At 38.3% G+C, this 21,963-nt stretch overlaps 1 non-coding gene across 1 annotated transcript; it reads left to right on the top strand.

The window, feature by feature from the left end:
• Positions 1 to 16,709: 16,709 nt before the first annotated feature.
• On the top strand, positions 16,710 to 16,781 carry TRNAA-UGC (transfer RNA alanine (anticodon UGC)). The gene has a single exon. It is a non-coding gene; the product is annotated as a tRNA-Ala (tRNA).
• The last annotated feature ends 5,182 nt before the right edge of the window (positions 16,782 to 21,963 follow it).

Genomic DNA, 21,963 nt, shown 5'->3' with positions numbered 1-21,963 from the left:
CCCCAAAAGAAATTTTTTTGATCTGTGTCAGATATCCTGCAAACCGATTGCCACAAACTTCTGTGGAACAAACCACCTCACATGCAACAACATGAATGAACCTTGAGGGCATTATGCTAAGTGAAATAAGTCAGTCACAGAAAGAAAAATATTGCATGATTACACATATGTGAGGTATCTAAAATAGTCAAATTCATGGAATCAAAGAATAACAAGCATAAAGTTTCAATTAAATAATATGAATAAGCTCTAGAGATCTACTGTACAACATTGTACCTATGTCAACAATAACATATTGTATACTTAAAAATTTCTTAAGAGGGTAGGTCTCATGTTAAGTGTTGTTAGCACAATAAAATAAAAAACAAACAAAAAAATTTTTGTACAAACCAAGTTGTCTCTAACACATATTTTTCCAATTATAAAGTACTGATGTTATTTCTGGAAAAATATAGAAAAAGTTTAAAGCATAAAATTAAAATTACTCATAATCTATATGGAAATAAACACTATTAACATTTGCTCTCCATAGTCCCATATACAATATTTCTTTTAAAAGGAAGAAAAGAAGTGTGACACCTATGGTTCATTTAAATTAGAAGTAGAAAATACTAGAAGTGTGATTACAAATATTTATGAATATTTCCTTTTCTGATACCTACTTTGGACTGTGGATAAATAGCTCCATGAAACCAGAAGTAAAGACAGAGGAGATAGATCTGTAATTCCCATTCTCAAGAAAAGATCTATTAATTTTGAAAAAATTTTAAAATATGACTAATTATAAAATACCATATGGAAGAATAAGAGATGAATAAACTCATTATCAAGATGTATCTTTAAAGTGAAAAAGAACATTGAGAAGTACAAAAAAAAACATAGAATAGTACGACACAAAGACTGAAGCCTAATATAAACTATGGACTTTAGTAAATATTAATGTGTTGATATTGGTTCATCAATTTTAACCAATGTACCACACCAATGCAAGATGCTAGTAACAGGGGAAACTGAAGGATTAGGGAAGGGAGTATATGGAAACTTTGTACTTTCTTCTCAACTTTTCTGTAAACCTAAAATTGCTCTAAAAAATAAAGTCCAGTAATTTTTTAATATTAAAAAAATAAGTAAAGGAAAATAATATGAATCTTCAAACCTCAATACTTTTCTGATGGATTTTCTACCTGCATGTTTGCTAATTCTTCTTCCTCTGCTTAGCCCTTAAATAATAACTATGACACCCCTTCCTCAGTCCTTTTCCTTTTTATTCTATAGTCTACTATTCATAACTACATTCTTTGTATTATCGAAAGACTGAAAACAACCCAATAGTCCATTAATATGGGAAAAGTTGAAAAAGTTGTGATACATTTACACACTGTAGAATTATAAAACTGTAAAAAGAAATGAGAAACATCTTTATGTATTAAAATGACATGATCATCAGGATGTATTAAGTGCAAAAAGCAAGGTGGACAAAAGTGTTTTGATATGCTACTATTTATACATGCATGAGTAGAGAAAAATGGATGTACACATACATTTGCCTATATATATACTTTTTAAGTGGAATGATAAATCACACAATTTTTTTTTTTAATTTATTTTATTTTTGGCTGTGTTGGGTCCTCGTTGCCGTGCGCGGGCTTTCTTTAGTTGCAGAGAGTGGGGGCTACTCTTTGTTGCGGTGCTCGGGCTTCTCATGGCAGTGACTTCTCTTTGTTGCGGAGCACAGGCTCTAGAGTGCAGGCTTCAGTAGTTGTGGCCCACGGGCTTAGTTGCTCCGCGGCATGTGGTATCTTCCTGGACCAGGGCTCAAACCCGTGTCCTCTGCACTGGCAGACTGATTCTTAACCACTGCACCACCAGGGAAGCCCAATCACGCAATTTTTAAAATAGTTACCTGTGGGAGCAAGAAGGATAGGGCTGCGGGAACAGGGATAGAAGATAGATGTGTTTAATTATACCTTGCTTTTAGTTTAGACTCTGGAACAACGTAAATATTTAATATAGTTATAAAACAAAATGAAATTTTAAAAAATCTTGAAAAATTTAAAGCAAAAAACCAATTCAACTTAACCACATATCCAGTTGGTGGCATAACCACACAGAGAGGAACTATTCCAAATGACTTTAAAACACAGTAATTTGACTGTAGGTTCCTATTGGGATATACCTTAAGGAAAAAGAATTGCAAAAACAAAAGAAAACAAACAAAAAAACCCTTAAACTGTTTTCAGTTTCAGTATTCATATAGTTGATGGAGGTGTTGGTATTATCCTGGGATAATTGTGTGTTGTGGCATAAAGCAAATTAACAATGATACTGGCATCACTGAGAACTGGGATTTTTGCCATGGGACAAAGGAGATATAAATGCAAAAGAGCAGAGGAAAAAAAACCCTGAATTTGAATTGAAAATATCAGTATGATCTCATAATGTCTTTTATCTTTAAATATATAGATATATACATTTCCTATCTCTGCCCACCAAAATGGTCTAGAAACAATGAGAAACCAGAAGTAATGAGCAACCCCAGTGCCCAGTTTGTAGGCTGTATGTAGCATTTTGAACTAAAAGAAATCAAGGATCCTAGGAGAAATGGCTGGTTCTGTCTAGGGCAGAAAAGATAAAAGAAAAGCTTGGAATATTTTGTAATACCACAAAGCAAGAAGGCAAATCAAAGACCACTGGCAAATCAAAGAACTCAGAAGCCAAGTGACCAAAGATGGGATAATTTAAGTATTAAGTTATTAAAAAAGAAAATAATTGCAGTGGATTGAAAAACATAAACTTTAAATCCATGAGTTCATAATGATTAGAAGAAACTAATTGGTCACATTTAGAAGGTTCTAGGGAACCAACACTGTATTTTGAAAACCAGTAAAAAAAAAAGGAAAGAATCAAACCCTTATTCTACCTTTCCTATATGAACTCTACCAAATAACCAAATAGTTCATGAGAGAAAATTTCTTATTATAGAAGTATTCTAGCTAAAAATGCAGAAGGACTTATAGAACTAGAATATCACCATTTTACAACTTCTAATGACTTAATAGATGTATTAATTACATCTGCTAACATTAAAAAAGAGAGATAATCAGACATTGTATGCCTTTTGTAAGTGTCTGATACCGCATATGAAGTAGTCCTGCCCAAAAAAAAAAAAAAAAATCCAAAATCTAAGCAAACCTAGCTTAGATCTAAACTATCAATTTACAGGAAATACAAGGGACAGAAGAATATACTAAACAATATCATTGGGGATAACTCAGCAAATCTGGACTATGGAAACTCTATAGGATAAAAAACATGGTTTTTTCAACAAATAAATGTCAAGTTAAGGGGGGCAGAGTGCAGGGGAATCTATAGATTAAAAAAGGTAAAAGACATAGCAACCAATTGCAATGTATGGACATTATTTGGATCCTGATTGAAACAAATACTGTAAAAAAACAAACTTTGTGAGACAATCAAGGATATTTGAACACTGAATATTAGATGATATTAAGAAACTGTTCGTTTTTAGATGTGACAATAGTTTTGTGATTATGTTTTTTAAAGAGTCCATATCTTTTGGAAATACACACTGAAATATTTCTCTATGAAGCCATTTGAAGTCTGGGATTTGCTCATAAGAAATGATGAGGGCAATAGGGGGCTAACATATTGAACAAAATTGCCCATGAGTTGGTAATTATTTAATCTGGTGACAGGAATTCTTTATTCTGTTCTACTTTTGTAACTATTTTAAATTTTTCATAATAAAAGGTTAAAAATTGTCACCACCTGGCATCAAAACTCCTCTCTGTTTGGGAAAACCTTTGATCACTTTGGAAAGGTGAGACCCTGTGGGCTTGAAGAGGAGATAGGCAGGTCACCAGAGGAGTGAGAGAGAACATTATTAGTACTAGCGATATTTGAGCACATTTATTGATTAGAGAAAGTTGCCATTTGAGAGAGAGAACTTGAAAATACAAGGAAGTGAGGATAGCTGACGGAGCAAGGGCTTATTTTATTGATTAGCTGAGCTCACCTATTTCTCAAAAAAGTTTTAAAAATAAATTTTTTCCTAGCAAACGTTTGTTTCAATATTCTGTCCTTCAGGGGCTTCCCTGGTGGCGCAGTGGTTGAGAGTCTGCCTGCCCATGCAGGGGACACGGGTTCGAGCCCTGGTCTGGGAGGATCCCACATGCCGGGGAGCAACTCAGCCCGTGAGCCACAGCTACTGAGCCTGCGCGTCTGGAGCCTGTGCTCCGCAACGGGAGAGGCCGCGATAGTGAGAGGCCCGCGCACCGCGATGAAGAGTGGCCCCTGCTTGCCACAACTGGAGAAAGCCCTCGCACAGAAACGAAGACCCAACACAGCCAAAAATAAATTAATTAATTAATTTTTAAAAAAATTCTATGAGAACAAAGTTTAAAAAAAATAATTCTGTCCTTCAAAGATCTCAGGCAATATTGAAATATCAACCCTTTTAACAAATGTCTTCCAAGTCAATACCTTCAACTCTGTCCCTTCTCTGCCTTTGAGTATTTCCACTCGAATATCCCGTCATTTCCTCTAACTCAGCATGAACACGAACTAACACCTGTAACTGGACACCCTTCTGACTGTCCTGCTTATGTCAATGGGGCTACAATTCCCAAAGTCACCAGCTGGTTAATCCTCTAAATCCTCTTAACTCCTTCCTTACCCTTGACACTCCAGTCCCAATCAACAAATTCTTTTTTTCTAGGCCTCTTTCTTGTCATTTTCTTTCCATTGCCATTCCCATATCCTTATAACACAGTTTGCAGATTATCCATTCATTCCAACAGCTATTTATTGAGCCAACTATGCACCAAGCACTATTCTAGGTTCTGGAGATACATTAATGAACAAAAAACACCAGAGACACTGTTTTTGTGGATTTTTGCATTCTCATGGAACTCACTGTCTAGAAATTCTATTGTCAAGGAGTGTAGGTCCTTAGCTGCAATAACCCAGCAACTGGAAGAGTCCTAAATCATCAATCTTTGGTGATTATCCCATCTTTATAGTTCAAGTAAAATGGAAGTTTGACTCTTGCCCAGATAAGAGAGAAAATTCTGTCTCTACCCTCCATCCGTGGTGGTTTCTTGCATGACACTGTAGAGGGGGCTATTGTCTAAGTCCCTTCCTCTGAAAACTCGATCCAATAGACAACTGTCTGAATCTCACACTCAGGCAACAGAAAACAAAATTCAAATGGCCCTGAGAATTCCCTGGAGGTCCAGTGGTTAGGACTCAATGCTTTCACTGCCAGGGCCCAGGTTCAATCCCTGGTCGGGGAACTAAGAGCCCGCAAGCTGCGTGGTGCAGCCAAAACAAACACACAAATGGCCCTTAAACATATAAAAAGATGTTATCATAAGATAACTGCAAAATAAAACTAGCTGAAATAACGTCTTGCATCTTTCAGATTGTTAAAAAGCAAAAGTGTGACTACACACTCTGCTGACAAGATTATGGAAATAAATAAAATGCTGCTGGGAGTATAAAATCCACAGTCCCTTGGAGGACATTTGGAAGGCATTTCAGTTGCGTTTATTCTTTGACCCAGCAATCTCACTTCTGGCAATTTATCCTAAAAATATATTTGCATTTATATAAAACAACAAATTTACAAAGTTATGTGTTGAATAATTGTTCGTACTAGCCAAGACTGGAAAGACCCCAAGTGCCCATCTATAGCATGGTTTCTCAATCTCAGTACTAACTGATATTTTGGACCAGATAAATTCTTTGTTGTGGGGTTGTCCTCTGCACTGTAGGATGGTTAGCAGCATCCCTGGCCTCTACTCACTAGATGACAGTAGCATTCTTCCCTCCAAACCAAAATGACTGCAGACATTCCCACATGTCCCCTGGGGTAAAGCTGGGGGACAAGATCTTTCCCAGTCCCCTGATGAAGGCCACTGATCTATAGAGAACTGGTTAAATAAACAATGTTACATCCATTAATGGAATACTATGCAACTGTAAAAATAATTAGGAGAGCTCAATGTACTGATACAGAACATTGATTGGATAATAAAAAAATGGAAACAAGAGAAGAAAGGAGGTTGCTGTTCTGATTACTACAAGGGTGCTGAGGAGAGACAGAGGGGAGCGTGTATCTCCATTATCTATAGTACTTTTTTAAAGTATATTTTAGATAACTTAAATTTTATTTCGGTGAAAAGTAAGGCTATAATTTTAATCAAGACTATGTTCAAGACAGTGAAGATACAGAGAGAGAAATAGATCATTTTATAAGTTATAACAATATTTCTCATATAAAGTTATTTATAGAAAGTGTTTTTATTTTTTAAATACATTTATTTATTTATGTATTTTTGGCTGCGTTGGGTCTTCATTGCTGTGCATGGGCTTTCTCTAGTTGCCACGAGCAGGGGCTACCCTTCATTGCGGTGCACGGGCTTCTCATTGCGGTGGCTTCTCTTGTTACAGAGCATGGGCTCTAGGCAAGCAGGCTTCAGTAGTTGTGGCACGTGGGCTCAGTAGTTGTGGCTTGCAGGCTCTAGAGTGCAGGCTCAGTAGTTGTGGCACACGGGCTTAGATGCTCTGCAGCATGTGGGATCTTCCTGGGCTCGAACCCGTGTCCCCTGCATTGGCAGACGGATTCTTAACCACTGTGCTACCAGGGAAGTCCCTAGGAAGTGTCTTTAAAAAGATTTAAAAAGAAAGTGTTAGAAGGTTGATTGCACTTGCTTTTAACTTAGGATATTGTGCTACTATAAGGAATTGCTTCGAGATCTGTTCTAGAATCTATTAATAACTAGTGATGGAAGCTATCAAGTTATATCTTTCCAATGGATTTTAACTTCTTTTTTAAAATATTTATTTATTTTGACTGCATTGGGTCTTCGTTGCTGCGCTCAGGCTTTCTCTAGTTGCGGCGCGCAGGCAAGCTGGGGCTACTCTTTGTTGTGGTGCACGGGCTTCTCCTTGCAGTGGCTTCTCTTGTTGCAGAGCATGGGCTCTAGGCACGTGGGCTTCAGTAGTTGTGGCACGTGGGCTCAGTAGTTGTGGCACACGGGCTCAGTAGTTGTGGCACATGGGCTTAGTTTCTCCATGGCATGTGGGATCTTCCCTGACCAGGGTTCGAACCTGCGTCCCCTGCACTGGCAGGCGGATTCTTAACCACTGCACCACCAGGTAAGTCCCTTAACTTCCTTTTAAAGATACTTCATTCTTTAAAGTCCTAAGCCAGAAAAGAAGCAAGCTGCTGCCTTTATGTTGCCAAGGATGTAAAACCATCCTCCAGTTGTGACTCGAATAAAAATAGCTATGGCATGGAAGAAAAAAAGATACCCTGCTGATAAGATGCATATCGGTGACATTGTTCCACAAAATCTATCCCTGATTAATCTTGCAGCTCCATGAAGATCTGTTTATTTCTCCACTCGTTGAACATCATGTCTGAGTGCCTACTGTGCACCAGGCATTACGTTAGGTACTGAGAATACAGTGACAGTCATAAATGATACATTTCTTGCTTTCAAGGAATGAGGGAATCAGACCCATCTTTTTTTATTGAAATAGTTGACATACAATATTATGTTAGTTTCAAGTATACTATGTAGTGATTTGACATTTGCATACATTATGAAATGATCACCTTGATAAATGTAGTAACCATCTGTCCCCATACAAAGTTACTGTGATATTATTGACCGTATTCCTTGTGTTGTGTATTACATCCCCGTGGCTTATTTATTCTATAACTAGAGGTTTGTATCTCCTTGTTCTGTTTTTTTAGATTCCACATATAAGTGAAATCATATGGTATTTATCTTTCTCTGTCTTACTTATTTCACTTAGCATAATACTCTTCAGATCCATCCATGTTGTCACAAATGGCAAGATTTCATTTTTGTGAACTGTATCTTAATAAAGCTGTTTTTTTTTTTTTAGAAAGGTACTAAAATATAAAGTTTTTTTCTTTCTTCTGAGGTCTTTTTCTGATTTGCAATGGTGTTTTTTATTTGATATTTTTGTGATTCTAAATAAAGAAAAAGTAAAATTTTAAATTATTAACATGAATTTTAATATTCATCTTTGTATCGTGCAATGCCAGTTTTAAATGCAAATATAAGAGCATGTAATTCATGCAGAATTACCAAAATTACAGATTTCATATATTGTAGCTCATATATGCACATATATTTCGTCCTTACCAGAACAGTGGAAACACAGCACAAAAATAACTCAACTGTTTTTATTTCACTTCTTGATATGCACACATCCTACAAGTACTATCTTCAGTTTACTGATGAGTAAAGAAGAACTGAAAGTAAAAGAACTATAGGTCGGGGGGGCTTCCCTGGTGGCGCAGTGGTTGAGAATCTGCCTGCCAATGCACAGGACACGGGTTCGAGCCCTGGTCTGGGAAGATCCCACATGCCGCGGAGCAACTAGGCCCATGAGCCACAACTACTGAGCCTGCGCGTCTGGAGCCTGTGCTCCACAAGAGAGGCCGCGATAGTGAGAGGCCCGCGCACCGCGATAAAGAGTGGATCCCGCTTGCCGCAACTAGAGAAAGCCCTCGCACAGAAACGAAGACCCAACGCAGCCATAAATAAATAAATAAATAAACTTGAAAAAAGGCCACAAGCAAAATTATTAAAAAAAAAAGAACTATAGGTCGCTATCTTTCCCTTTCCTTCTATGTCATTTTCAGTGTAAATGGTTGGCTAATATAGGGGAGCAACACAAATAAGAAAGGGTATGATAGTGTTTTTCAATCATCTGTGTTTCTTAGGAAACCAGAAAGCAAGTTCTGCTTTGAACAGAAAGCACAAGCCTCGTGGGGCTGTCAAGGCCCCACTTAGTTTTGGACATAACAGGCTTACCTTGTACTTGTTTTGAATCTTGCTGAACACTCAGGCATTGTGGCTCTCCTCCAGAATTCTGCGTTCATGGGGCAAAACTAGAAAGTTACATGCAAATTCAGCAGCAAAGAATGGAGAACACTTTTATCTCCTCTGTTCATGCACAGGCCACATTGTCCCATCAGACTTCACTTACAATATATAAGTTCAAAGTTCAAATTATTAAGAATTTCAAGATGAAGACAGTAGAGCATTAAGTCAAGTGTGGCGCACTTTTGAGTGCGGACCCTGTGTGAACTGCACAGGTTGCATGGCCATGAAACCAACTCGATGGAAATATTTGATTTCTAAATGATTTTAGATACAGCTTTGGATAAGCAATGCATCTGAGGACATAACGTTTCCCTAGTTTAATTTTTTTTCTAACTGAGTGACTTTGAGCAAATGATGTTTTACTCTGAAGGCTCTAAAAAATCTAATTGGATGATTTCATCTCTCCCTTATACTGTCCTAACCTAAAAAAGCTAGAAGAGTGAATTACTGAGTCATTTTTCTTAACTCTTCTAGATTCAGTTGAAAGAAAAGTTCAGTGAAAATATATGCCATGATCACTTGGATACTTAGGCATGAGTCTAAGTGGGGAACAGATTGCCCTGCATAAAAGGTTTAAATCCCCAAGAGGGTCTGTGGTTGACTGAGGGAACAGGGAGGGGTTGAGCAGTTGGATGATGAGGGGAGCATAGTTGTGGTTAGTTGGGGCATGCATCATGGTTCATTGGGGTAGGCATCTGGTCTGGATGTGCATCAGATAAACCAGGAGAGGGATGAGAAAAAGCTCATCAGCCTCCCAAACCTCTCCAGAGCAAATGAGTAGAAAGGTAGTTTGTAAATTAAAATTGTAGATGCTCAATAATAACTTTTAGTAGCTTTTTATCTGTAGCTAATTTATGGCCTTAATAAGAATTAAAGGTCATCTAAACAGATTGCTTAAGAGAAATATTCAATCAAGTTTCATGTAGCCAAAGCACAGAACACTTCTAAGTTATTTTATAATTATTACAACATTAGGAGCTCAAAAATGCTTACAGAATGTAGATTTAGATGAAAGAATATAGTTTTGAAGAAAAAATGTTTAAGCTGCGGTGATGGGCCACTAGATGCTATTGAATGCAGAAATTCTATTATCTTTTATTCCATTACTGAGAAATGCCTGTTAGCTGACACTTCCCTTGTTAACCCAGTACTACATAATGATTATGGGGTTTCATGTACGACCCTGGAACTCATGTAGTAATTCAAAAATTTTAAATGATGGCATTACATTCAATTTTTTTTAATAACATTGTATTTCAGTGCTTTGAAGATTTAATTCCCAGAACATTATGTTCATAGTGTGCATGTGGTGTTTGATTATCAATATATCCTATCCTCTGACCAAATATACTCTACTTTACTTAAAGATTTTATTTACTTAGTTTTTAGAGTAAGATTTACAATCCTCTCTCTATATCAGCAAAAACATCTTTCTGCTTTTTTTAAAAAAAGTATTTTCATTATTGTCAAATAAATGTAATGAACTTATTTATTTTTCCAGACCCTTGCCCTTTAAGGTTATAAAATTCACTTTTGTTGCCTTCTTGTGTCATAGTCCTGCTATGAAAACAACTTATTCTTTTAAAAACTGCATGATGTAAATTTTATCCCTGTGCAGATGGTTGATATGCTACCTTTTGGTAAATGGAGGTGGAGGCATGGGAAATACAATCCCAGACTAATTTTCGAAGCGTTGATCAAGCATAGAACAATCAGAGAGACCACCTGGGATCTTCTTCTACATTAAGAATACTTAGTGCATGAAAAGATGCATCAACTTAACCTTTTAAAATGATAATGCATCTAGCTTTGTTATTTTTTAAAGAAAACTACTTAACTATATAACTAATGCCAGAAAGGGATTTTTAAAACTTCTCTCTCAATCGAACTTCCTTGGCATGAAATTATAGAAATCAAAGCTTTTCCTATGTCTACTCTCCCATTCCCTTTATTTAACTTATATGAATTCCCATGGTATTTAACTCTGTATGGAGGGAACAGATTTATTGAAGAACCTGTAAATGATCATTGCCAGCATGTGAAGCTGCACTGGAAACAATGAAACCAAAGAGAAACAATATTGCTTCTTTTTCTATCAACCAGACTGATAGATTGAGGTAATGCTGTGGCTGCAATGTTTCCAGATTAGAGCAGGGCAGTTAGCAAAAATTTCTCAGTGTCTCCTTTAAGATATTAAAGTGTAGGCAGGATGATGGCATTACAAATGTCTTCATAGTTGATGGGACATTGTATTCATGGGGTATTGTATACCAAAGGGTAATCCCTAATAGTCTGGAGAGAATTTTCTAGAAAAGTGTCCTGGGTAAGTTGTAGGACTTGCCCAATTCAAGATTTATATCGGTGATTTAGATCATGGTTTCGAAGGGTTTTTTAAAAGCAAAACTTCACTCAAGTAAAATCTTCACAGAAGACATATAAAATAGATAAAAGAGGAATGGCTTTGGTGAAGGTGGGGAGTAAAGAAAGACACGTCCACACACCTCTCGGTCTTTCTAGAGCTCAGAGCACTATTGACCCAGGTTAATAAAACTGGCTAACTTTTATTAGGACTCATGTGCCAGACATTGTGTTAAGAACTCTATAATCTATTATCTCATATAATCATCACCACACCTTTCTATGAGGAAGAATCCCTTCTTGGCTCCATTTTACAGATAAAGAAACTAAAAGTCAGAGCTGTTAATTGTTGAGTTAATTACTGATCACACAGTGGTAAATAATGGAGCTGGGCCTTGACTCCAGATTTCCGGACTTCAAAGCAAAGGCTCTTGATTGCCATGATATTTGGCCGTCTATGAAAGTGTACATGTTACAGGTGTCAAATGCTGGGCAGTGCAGGGAGGTGAGAGGAATGATTGTAGCACTGAGCTCACTCAAAGCAACCCAAACCCCATAACACACCAAAGTACACTGGATTGAGCTACATCTGCTTTCCCATGTCTTATCTCCATCTCTTTTCTCCTTCTGCCTCTCTTCCTTTCCCAGCTGCTCATCTATGGCTTCTCTTTGTCAGTGGCAACCCCAATCAAATTTGGCATCTTGTGGTTAAACACAGGCTTCACCCTGTAATGTTCCCATTGCTTCTCTGATTGAATCTGACACGTACTTCTGCTTTCTAGGAGCCAACACATCTGTTTTCAGTTTTGTGATGACCCAGGTGTGGCCACCAGAATGCCAGATGGGGGGCAACTGTTGGTACTATGAAAATTAAGAGAGTAAACATCAAATGCATTCTGTTTCTTTTACACAGAAACCCAAGACACTTATATTCTGAGGTGAAATTAAGTGCTCTAGTTCCCACACTTATATGTGAACTTCTTCCTTCCTGATAACTCACTAGCTCAAGCAAAAGTATTTTAACATTGCTTTGAAAAGAAAAAGTTGCTTATTCCATATTGGCATGTAGTCACTAAAGAAATACTTGTAAGAAACGTGAGAAGCTCAACTGCTTATTTTTTTCTCTCACATCATATATATATATATATATATATATATATATATATATATATATATATATATATGAATATATAAAATAGTAAACGCCTCAAGTGAGGTAGGAAATTAATATTTGTATAGAGTTGAATGTATAGAAAGACTCTGTAATGAACAACAGAAATGCATATAAAGAAAAATATTTAGTCTTTCAAAGAGAATAAGAAAAAATATTTTCACTCTGATCCTTCCAAAGTTCTCTCCGTGATGTGGTCCAAATGAACTATGAGTTCAAAGAATTTGGGTTGCTGCAGGAGCCTGGTCTTGGCTCTCATCACAACAGCTTCCTAGAAAGGAGCCCTGCAGAGAGCCAAGGAGATGAAGCAACAAGACTGCACCTACCTCTGTGTCCTTCAGACCCCATTGTCACCTATAACTTTCTGTCAAGGGATAATGTTCTTTCAAGCTGCTTCAGCTCCCGGGTCCACCATGACTTCAAATGTTCCTATAATTCTCTAGGCCCAGAGAAGTGCCTGCCTCTCTGGAGAAGTTTTAGAGTACAGAAGCACTGTCCTTTCTACTGGGGTTTCAGTTGCATAATCAGTAATATTTCCAGAGCTAGGAACTAATCCAGAGAAAGATGCAGGAGTCAGGCAGCTGGAGATCAAAGTATCACCTTAATTGCTGATAAAGGCTAGTTTGGAGGAGGCAGTTTAGCAGCAGCATTGGACAAATTGACCCACACACTCACAGGCAGCACTGGGCAATGCTAAGCCTATCTCTGTAAAATTCACAGCATAGAGGAACAACCCAGGATGTGTGTGTTTTTTTTAGGAAGGTAGATTCCAAAGAGAAACAACAAGGAGCATGTTCATCTTCAAAATTCACCAATCAGTTAATTAACACTGCCTGCCATGGGATGGTGTGAAAGGAGAAATGGTCTGAGGAACGAATATGTAGAGACTCCTGGAAGTGGCCAATGGCATGACCATCTGGTCAGGGGTGTGGAAAGAAAAGGACTGGAAGATTGGAGATAAGGAACACAGGCTTGTTGAAGGACACAGAGAGTAGGCACCAAGTATGAAGATTTTTGTATCAAGTACTAATGCCTGCCAGAAGCATCTACCACAGAAGTGCTGAACAAAGCAGACAAAATTTCTCAGCTAGTTGATGTTAGCTGGCCATTGCCATTGTCAAGTCTGGATCAGGCATGATGGGCACATGACCAGACTGACTGTAGTGGAAGAGAGGGAGGCTATGTATTGGCCACAAAACATGAACTTCTACTTCCCAGGGCCAGTCTATCTATTGCTGCCTCTGAATGTCCAAACTGTCAGCAACATGGACAAACACTGGGGTCCTCCTATGGAACTATTCCTCAAAGAGACGGACTTAAATGTCCCTTCCATCCTGGAAGAGCCAGTGGTTCATCCTCACAGAGCTAGATACTTATTACTCCAGGTATGGGTTTTCCATTCCTGCTCACAGATCCACAGCCAGCACCATTTTCTGGGATTTATGGGATGCTTGATCCACAGGCACGATATCCCACTTAACATAATCTCTGACCACAGGATCCATTTCATAGGGAAGATGTGGGAATGGGTCCACAACTCCATGTCTTGTTTGAATGGTGTGGTCAGAAAATAACTTAAAATTTCCATTTTTCATTTGGCATTACCTGAGTTGATATTGTGGAGTTGTTACATTTTGTTTTTATTATATGCTGTTATGGGCTAAATTGTGTCACCTGCAAAATTCATATATTGAAGTCCTAACCCCCAGTAACTCAGAATGTGATTGCATTTGGAGATAGGGCCTTTAAAGAGGTAATTAAGGGACTTCCCTGGTGGCACAGTGGTTAAGAATCCGCCTGCCAATGCAGAGGACACGGGTTCGAGCCCTGGTCCGGGAAGATCCCACATGCCGCGAAGCAACTAAGCCCCTGCATCACAACTACTGAGCCTGTGAGCCACAACTACTGAGCCCACGTGCCACAACTACTGAAGCCCTCGTGCCTAGAGCCCGTGTCCACAACAAGAGAAGCCACTGCAATGAGAAGCCTGTGCACCACAACAGAGTAGCTCCCCTCGCTGCAACTAGAGAAAGCCTGCACACAGCAATGAAGACCCAATGCAGCCAAAAAAAAAAAAAAAGAGGTAATTAAGGTAAAATGCCAATTAAAAAAAAAAGGTAAAATGTAAGATAAGGTAAAATGAGGTTATTAATTAGGGTGGCCCTAACCCAATGTGACTGGTGTCCTTATGAAAAGAGATTAGGACACAGACATACACAGAGAAAAGACCATGTGAAGGCACAGGGAGAAGACGGCCATCTACAAGCCAAGGAGAGAGGTCTCAGAATGAAATCAACCCTGCCAGTTCCTTGATCTGGGACTTCTAGCCTCCAAAACTGTGAGAAAATACATTTCTGTTTTTTTTTTTAACTTATTTTGGCTGCGCCGGGTTTTAGTTGCGGCATGCAGGATCTTCCTTGCGGCATGCAGGCTCTTAGTTGTGGCATGCATGTGGGATCTATTTCCCCGACCAGGGATCGAACCCGGGCCCCCTGCATTGGGAGTCTTATCCACTAGACCACCAGGGAAGTCCCATAAATTTCTGTTCTTTAAGCCACCCAGTCTGTGGTATTTGTTATGGCAGACCTAACAAACTAATACATATGCTAAGTTAATAATAAGTTAACATTTATAGTGGTTAGCTTTTCAGTTTACAAAATGCTTTCGGTTACATATCTTAATTGACTCTCATAACAACTCTGCGAGGTGGTTGGTAGGGTGTTATAATTTTCAGTTAGGAAACTGAAGACATGGGAACCCCTAAGGTCAAGCAATGAGGGACAAAATTAGGTCCCGAATCCAAGTACTCTGACTTCAGCGCCTCTCTATCAAGTGGGACCTTCTCTATTTAAAAACCATCAGTGGGGGCTTCCCTGGTGGCACAGTGGTTGAGAATCTGCCTGCTAATGCAGGGCACAGGGGTTCGAGCCCTGGTCTAGGAAGATCCCACATGCCGCGGAGCAACTAGGCCCGTGAGCCACTACTACTGAGCCTGCGCGTCTGGAGCCTGTGCTCCGCAACAAGAGAGGCCGCGATAGTGAGAGGCCCGCACACCGCGATGAAGAGTGGCCCCTGCTTGCCACAACTAGAGAAAGCCCTCGCACAGAAACGAAGACCCAACACAGCCAAAAAATAAATAAATAAACAAATGTGGGGGTTTAAAAAAAAAAAAAAAAACCATCAGTGGCCAAATTCTTTACTTAGAATGGCATACAAGGTCCCTCTCATGCTGATGTGCCCCAGCTTTCCTTTTCCGCCTACTATCACTCAACCCCTTTCAGCCTATACTTTATCAATATGGAATTACCCACTGCTCTTTTTTTTTTTTTTTTAATGAAACTCTCTAGGAGTTAGGCCAGCATTTTATTTATTTATTTATTTATGGCTGTGGTGGGTCTTCGTTTCTGTGCGAGGGCTTTCTCTGGTTGCAGCAAGCGGGGCCACTCTTCATCGCGGTGCACGGGCCTTTCACCGTCGCGGCCTCTCTTGTTGCGGGGCATAGGCTCCAGACACGCAGGCTCAGTAGTTGTGGCTCACGGGCCCAGTTGCTCCACGGCATATGGGATCCTCCCGGACCAGGGCTCGAACCCGCGTCCCCTGCATTGGCAGGCAGATTCTCAACCACTGCGCCACCAGGGAAGCCCCCGCACTGCTCTTTATAAATCAAATATACGTTGCTCTCTCATGGCATTGTGTGAACTGTTTCTCTACTAGGGTGCTTTTGCTACTTTCTCAACTTGACAAATTACTACACATTCTTCAAAACCCAGCTCAAATATTACCTTCTCTGTGAACCCCACTGTGAGTTTCTCTCCTCTGTGCTCCCATATTTTGTATATATCTCTACAACTGCACTTATCTCATGAGATCAGGAAGCAGATTAACAGAGTGAAGAGGGGCCAGGGCTTTGGAGCTAAGCAGACATAGGGTCAAATCCTGACTCTGCCATGTTTCATTCAATCAAATAGCTTTTTACAGTATGAGTTACATGAAACACACTGAGCCATGTTCCAGGAATACAAAGATGACAAACCTGTGCTCACCCTGAAAGAAATTAGTCCTAATGCAGTCTGGTTGTGGATTCAGACAGTAAATTAAAATTTAGAGAGACAAGTGCACAGCTAGAGATACATACGGGGAGCATTAGGCAAGGCATTGACACTTCCCAGGGTCAAGGAAGGCTTTCTTGAAGGACAAACAGGAATTAAATGAAGGTGGGTAGAGGGAATTCCCTGGTGGTCCAGTGGTTAGGGCTCAGCGCTTGCACTGCTGGGGCCCGGGTTAGATTCCTGGCCAGGGAACTAAGTTCCCGCAAGCCACGTGGTGAGGCCAAAAAATAAATAAATAAATAAATAAAAATAATTAATAATAATAATAAATAAATAAATAAAAATAATAAATAAATAAGGTGGGTAGAAAGTTTCAGGCAGAGGAATTAAATGTACAGAGGAGACTGAGAGAATGGCCAAGGTAACTCTCTATAAGCCTCAGTCTCCTCATCTGCAAATAGGGAGATGTACCCCTATCTCTTAGGGTTGGTGGTAGGATTAAATGACATATCATATGTAAATCATCTAATAAAGTGTCTAACATTGAGCGCTCAAAGTATTGAGGTATTATTATTCTGTTGTGGTTATATCTATGTTTCTATCTCTCCTACTTCACCAGGGGAGTTCCTTGAGGGCCAGGAACAGCCTTATTCACTTTTGTATCATTAACTTCTGACACTGTGCCTGGCATTTAGAGACCACTCAATATGCATTTGTTGAATAAGCTCATGAATGCATGAAGTACTGAGCATGTGTTTCAGGATCTCATCCGTTCTAAGACAAAAGTAAGAAGGAACCAAAAAAACTATAGCAACACTAAAAGACCCTTCAAGCTTTTCAGAACTTTCCCTTTTCCAATTAATAAAACAAATATGGCTTCCTTCTGTGATTTATGTCTCCTGATTTATTAGAAATTACCAAACCTGCCACCTTAAAAAAACTCAGAGATCCACAGATCTAGGATGAGTTGATTTTGATGTGAAAAAGAGGAGTAATAAGTGCAGGTCAGACCAAGTATAAATTCAAATCCCATGACCTTTTTCCCTTCAACAATTATCAATACTTTATTACAGAGGATTTAAAACATACTTAATTGAGAAGTTGGTCAATGATAGAAAGCTAGGAGACCAATGTCTCAGGAACTCCCTTTCCTTCCCTTTGGCAAGTCCTAAGGAAGGATCCTGGGATCATGGTGAGAACCATTGTTTCAATAAATTTTATAAATACCATGTGTGTAAATAGAAATATCTAGGTCTTCATTATAACCATTCTTTTTAACACCAAAAAATGGTTATAAGATAAATAGACATCAGTCTTCAAGGTCAGATTCTCTTGAAACGATTCCAAGCTATTAACTATGAGAATAATTAAACTGTAATTTAAGCACATTTTAAAGAGCCTAACAGATCTTTGTCCAGTCAAGCATTCCTAGAGGAGATGCTGCACTTCCAGATTAATTTTAAAGCTATTCCAGCAATATATGTAATCTGAATTTACTCTCCAAATTACCAAATCCAGATTCTACTCTCCATTATTCAATTTCGTTTCTTCAATTTGTATTCAGATTATGCCAAGCAGGAGGTCTGTCGTTTACAATTGACAACACTTACCAGCTGTTAATTTTACACATTGCTCTAATTTAAATGCTTAATTGCTCTCAGTGCGCTCAATTTACAGCTCATAAACCCCTCCCAGTGGCCCCCAAATCTCTTTGCCTATGATAGGTTCAAAGTTAAATGAACCATAGTGTCCCTTGGTAGAAAAAAATGAAATATTTGAATAATCCTATACTCTTTAAATGTTTATAATTATTTGTTAGAAAAAAATAACATCTGAGCATTTTCTCTAAATTAGTTTTGGAGAGAAGAGGTTAGGTTCAATGACTGCCAGGTCTCCTACTAGTTCCTTAACAGCCTTGCTCTTTGAAACTGGAGCACAAGGATGATACCTGCCTTTATATGTATATAGTATCCAGGATGACCAGGGAGGATCAAAGAAATATTAAAAACATTGTGGAGAATGACTATATAATTACAAACTGTTCCATGTCGATGGCATCCAACTAAGGTAAAGAATAAGGTGCTGTAAGTATCATAGCCTGATGGGAGAGTTTGAAGGCTTTTCTGTCTACCCATCCCTTTAGCTGGGAAATTGAATGCTGACTTTGAAAGAGCTCATCTCATTCAACATCATCGTTTTATGGATGAGGACACAGAGCCCCAGAAAGTTTAAGTGGTTTGCCCAGTGAAATGAGTGATGGAGAGCAGGACCAGAATTTCAGGTTCTTGTCTCTTCGGGCAACATTTTAACCACTTGACAACACAGCCTATCTTGTCCCCCAGTTTGTTGCGGTCAACTGCAGCAAGGGGAAAGAGAGTAAACCTTTATTAAACCTTGCACAAGATACAGAAATGGATTTTCTTCGATGAATGATACCGAGGTGCTTTCTGCTTTAAGCCAAACCACGTATGAAAATAGAGATGTACACTAGGCTAAATCACAGAGTGCTTTATGCATTCAAACCAATTACCAAGTGTTTATAAAGTACAGTCATCCCTTAGTATCCACTGAGAATACCAAAATCAAGTCCCTTATATAAAATGGCGTAGTATTTGCATATAACCTATGCACATCCTCCTGTATACTTTAAATCATCTTTAGATTGCTTATAATACCTAATACAATGTAAAAGCTATGTAAATAGTTGTAAATACATTGTAAATGATATGTAAATAGTTGCCTTTGCACGAATTCAAGTTTTGCTTTTTGGGACTTTCTGGAATTTTTTTCCAAATATTTTCGATTTGGTTGGTGGTTGGTTGATTCCCTGGATGTGGAACCCAAGGATATGGAGTGCCAAATGTACCTAACACTGAGTCAGGTGCTATGCAATTTTTTTAAATAATAAGTATAATATAAGCCATGTTCCCTGTTGACAAGGAGCTTGCATCTTAGTTGTGGGCCCAAGACAAACAAACTGAACAACTTGAAAACAAAACAGTATATAATGAAGCATTAAATGGTACAGCAAGGAAAATTTGTAGGATATGGATAATAAAGAAAAAAAGACAAGTGAAAAACTTTGTGAGACTTAAACATCTCTGTACTAATTTTATTTGTGTGATTTTCTGTTTATTCATGGGCTAGCAAATTAAAACAGGTTAAAAGTAATTCAAACAAGAGACCATGTCCTCTACTGCTCGCAAAATAATTTGGCAGGTTTGTAAGAGTTTTGACGCCCCCTAGCGGCCAGTTATAATAGTATTGTCTGCCTGCACTTACAGTTCTGCGGTAACTTTTGTTTTTTGTTGTTTTTTAAATTTAATTTTATTTTTTTTATACAGCAGGTTCTTATTACTTATCTATTTTATATATATTTGTGTATATATGTCAATCCCTATCTCCCAATTCATGACACCACCACCGCCCCGCCCACTTTCCCCCCACTTGGTGTCCATGTTTGTTCTCTACATCTGTGTCTCTATTTCTGCCTTGCAAACTGGTTCATCTGTACCATTTTTCTAGATTCCACATATGTGCGTTAATATACAATATTTTTTTTCTCTTTATGACTTACTTCACTCCATATGACAACTCTGGGTCCATCCATGCCTCTACAAATGACCCAAGTTCGTTCCTTTTTATGGCTGAGTAATATTCTATTGTATATATGTACCACATCTTCTTTATCTATTCGTCTGTCGATGGGCATTTAGGTTGCTTCCATGACCTGGCTATTGTAAATAATGTTGCAATGAACACTGGGGTGCATTTGTCTTTTTGAATTATGGTTTTCTCTTTTGGCTTCTGTTTTGAAGCCAAAAACAATAGGGAAGACTTTGATTTAAAAATATCAATACTTTTCAAAGTTTTCTTTGACTAATATAGGCTGCATAGTGTAGTGGTTAACACATAATCTCCAGAGCTGGCCTGCCTCAGTCCAAACACCAACTTTGCCACTGACTAGCTGTTTGAGCCTGGGCAAATGTTGCTTAATCATTCCATGTCTCAGTTCCCTCTCTGTAAATTGGGAATAACAATAGTACCCTCTTCATGACATTTTTACAAGAATTAACTGAGCTGATATTTTTAAAGCACTTAGAACAGTGCCTATCACATAGTAAGCATAATATAAATATATGCTAAATAAATTAGAGCAAATCACAGTAAAGCTCATTCTTATATTTACATTATACAGACAATAATTTATAATTTTTCTAAACTTGGGAAAATTAACTTCTCTGTGCTTAAGCTTCTTTAATAATAAATAATCATGTGTGAGGAAATTTTTAAAAATAGACTTTCATTTATTTATTTTATTAAGAATTCTCTTTTAGGGCAGTTCTAGGTTCACAGAAAAATTGAGAGGAAGGTACAGAGCTTTCCCATATACCTGCTGCCGCTACACATGCATAGCTTCTCCCATTATCAACATCCTCCACCAGATAGAACATTTGTTAAAACTGATGAAACTATTGATACACCATTATCACCCAAAGTCCATAGTTTACAATACGGTTCACTCTTGGTGTTGTATATTCTGTGAGTTTGGACGACTGTGTAATGACACATATCCATCATTATGGTATCATACAGAGTATTTTCACTGCCCTAAAAATCCTGTGTCCACCTATTCATCTTTCCCTCCCACCAAACCCCTGGCAACCCCTGACCTTCTTCTTGCCTCCCTAGTTTGCCTTGTCCAGAATGTCATATTTGGAGTTACATAGTATGTAGCCTCTTTAGATTGGCTTCTTTCGCCTTGTAATATGCATTTAAGGTTGTTGCATGTCTTTTCATGACTTGAAAGCTCATTTTTTTAGCACCGAATAATATCCATTGTCTGGATGTACCACAGTTTATTTATTTATTCACCTACTGAAAGACATCTTGATTGCTTCCACATGAATTATGAATAAAGCTGCTATAAACATCTACGTGCATGCTTTTGTGTGGACATATGTTTTTAACTCCTCTAGGTAAATACCAAGGACTGTGATTGCTGGATCATATAAGAGTATGTTCCGTTTCACAAGAAGCCACCAACCTGTCTTCCCTTTTGCATTCCCACCAGCAATGAAGGAGAGTTCCTGTTGTTCCGCATCCTTGCCAGCATTTGTTGTTGTCAGTGTTCTGAATTTTGGCCATTCTAATAGGTGTGTAGTGGTATCTATTGTTTTAATTTGCATTTCTCTGATGATATATAATGTGAAGCATCTTTTCATATGTTTATTTGCCATCTGTATATCTTCTTTGTTCAGGTATGACTTTATTTTTTAGAAAAGTTTTATATTTACAGAAAAATTGAGAGGATAGTACGCAGAATTCCCATATACCCACACCCAGTTTTTCCTACTATTACCATCTTACAGTAGTATGGTACATTTGTTACAATCTATAAACCAATATTGACACTTTATTATTAACTGAAGTT

The sequence above is a fragment of the Eschrichtius robustus genome, chromosome 3 (assembly GCF_028021215.1).
Source record: "Eschrichtius robustus isolate mEscRob2 chromosome 3, mEscRob2.pri, whole genome shotgun sequence".
Lineage (NCBI taxonomy): Eukaryota > Metazoa > Chordata > Mammalia > Artiodactyla > Eschrichtiidae > Eschrichtius > Eschrichtius robustus.
The sequence above is the reverse complement of the archived record's forward strand: the minus strand, read 5'-3'. Positions and strand labels throughout refer to the sequence as shown.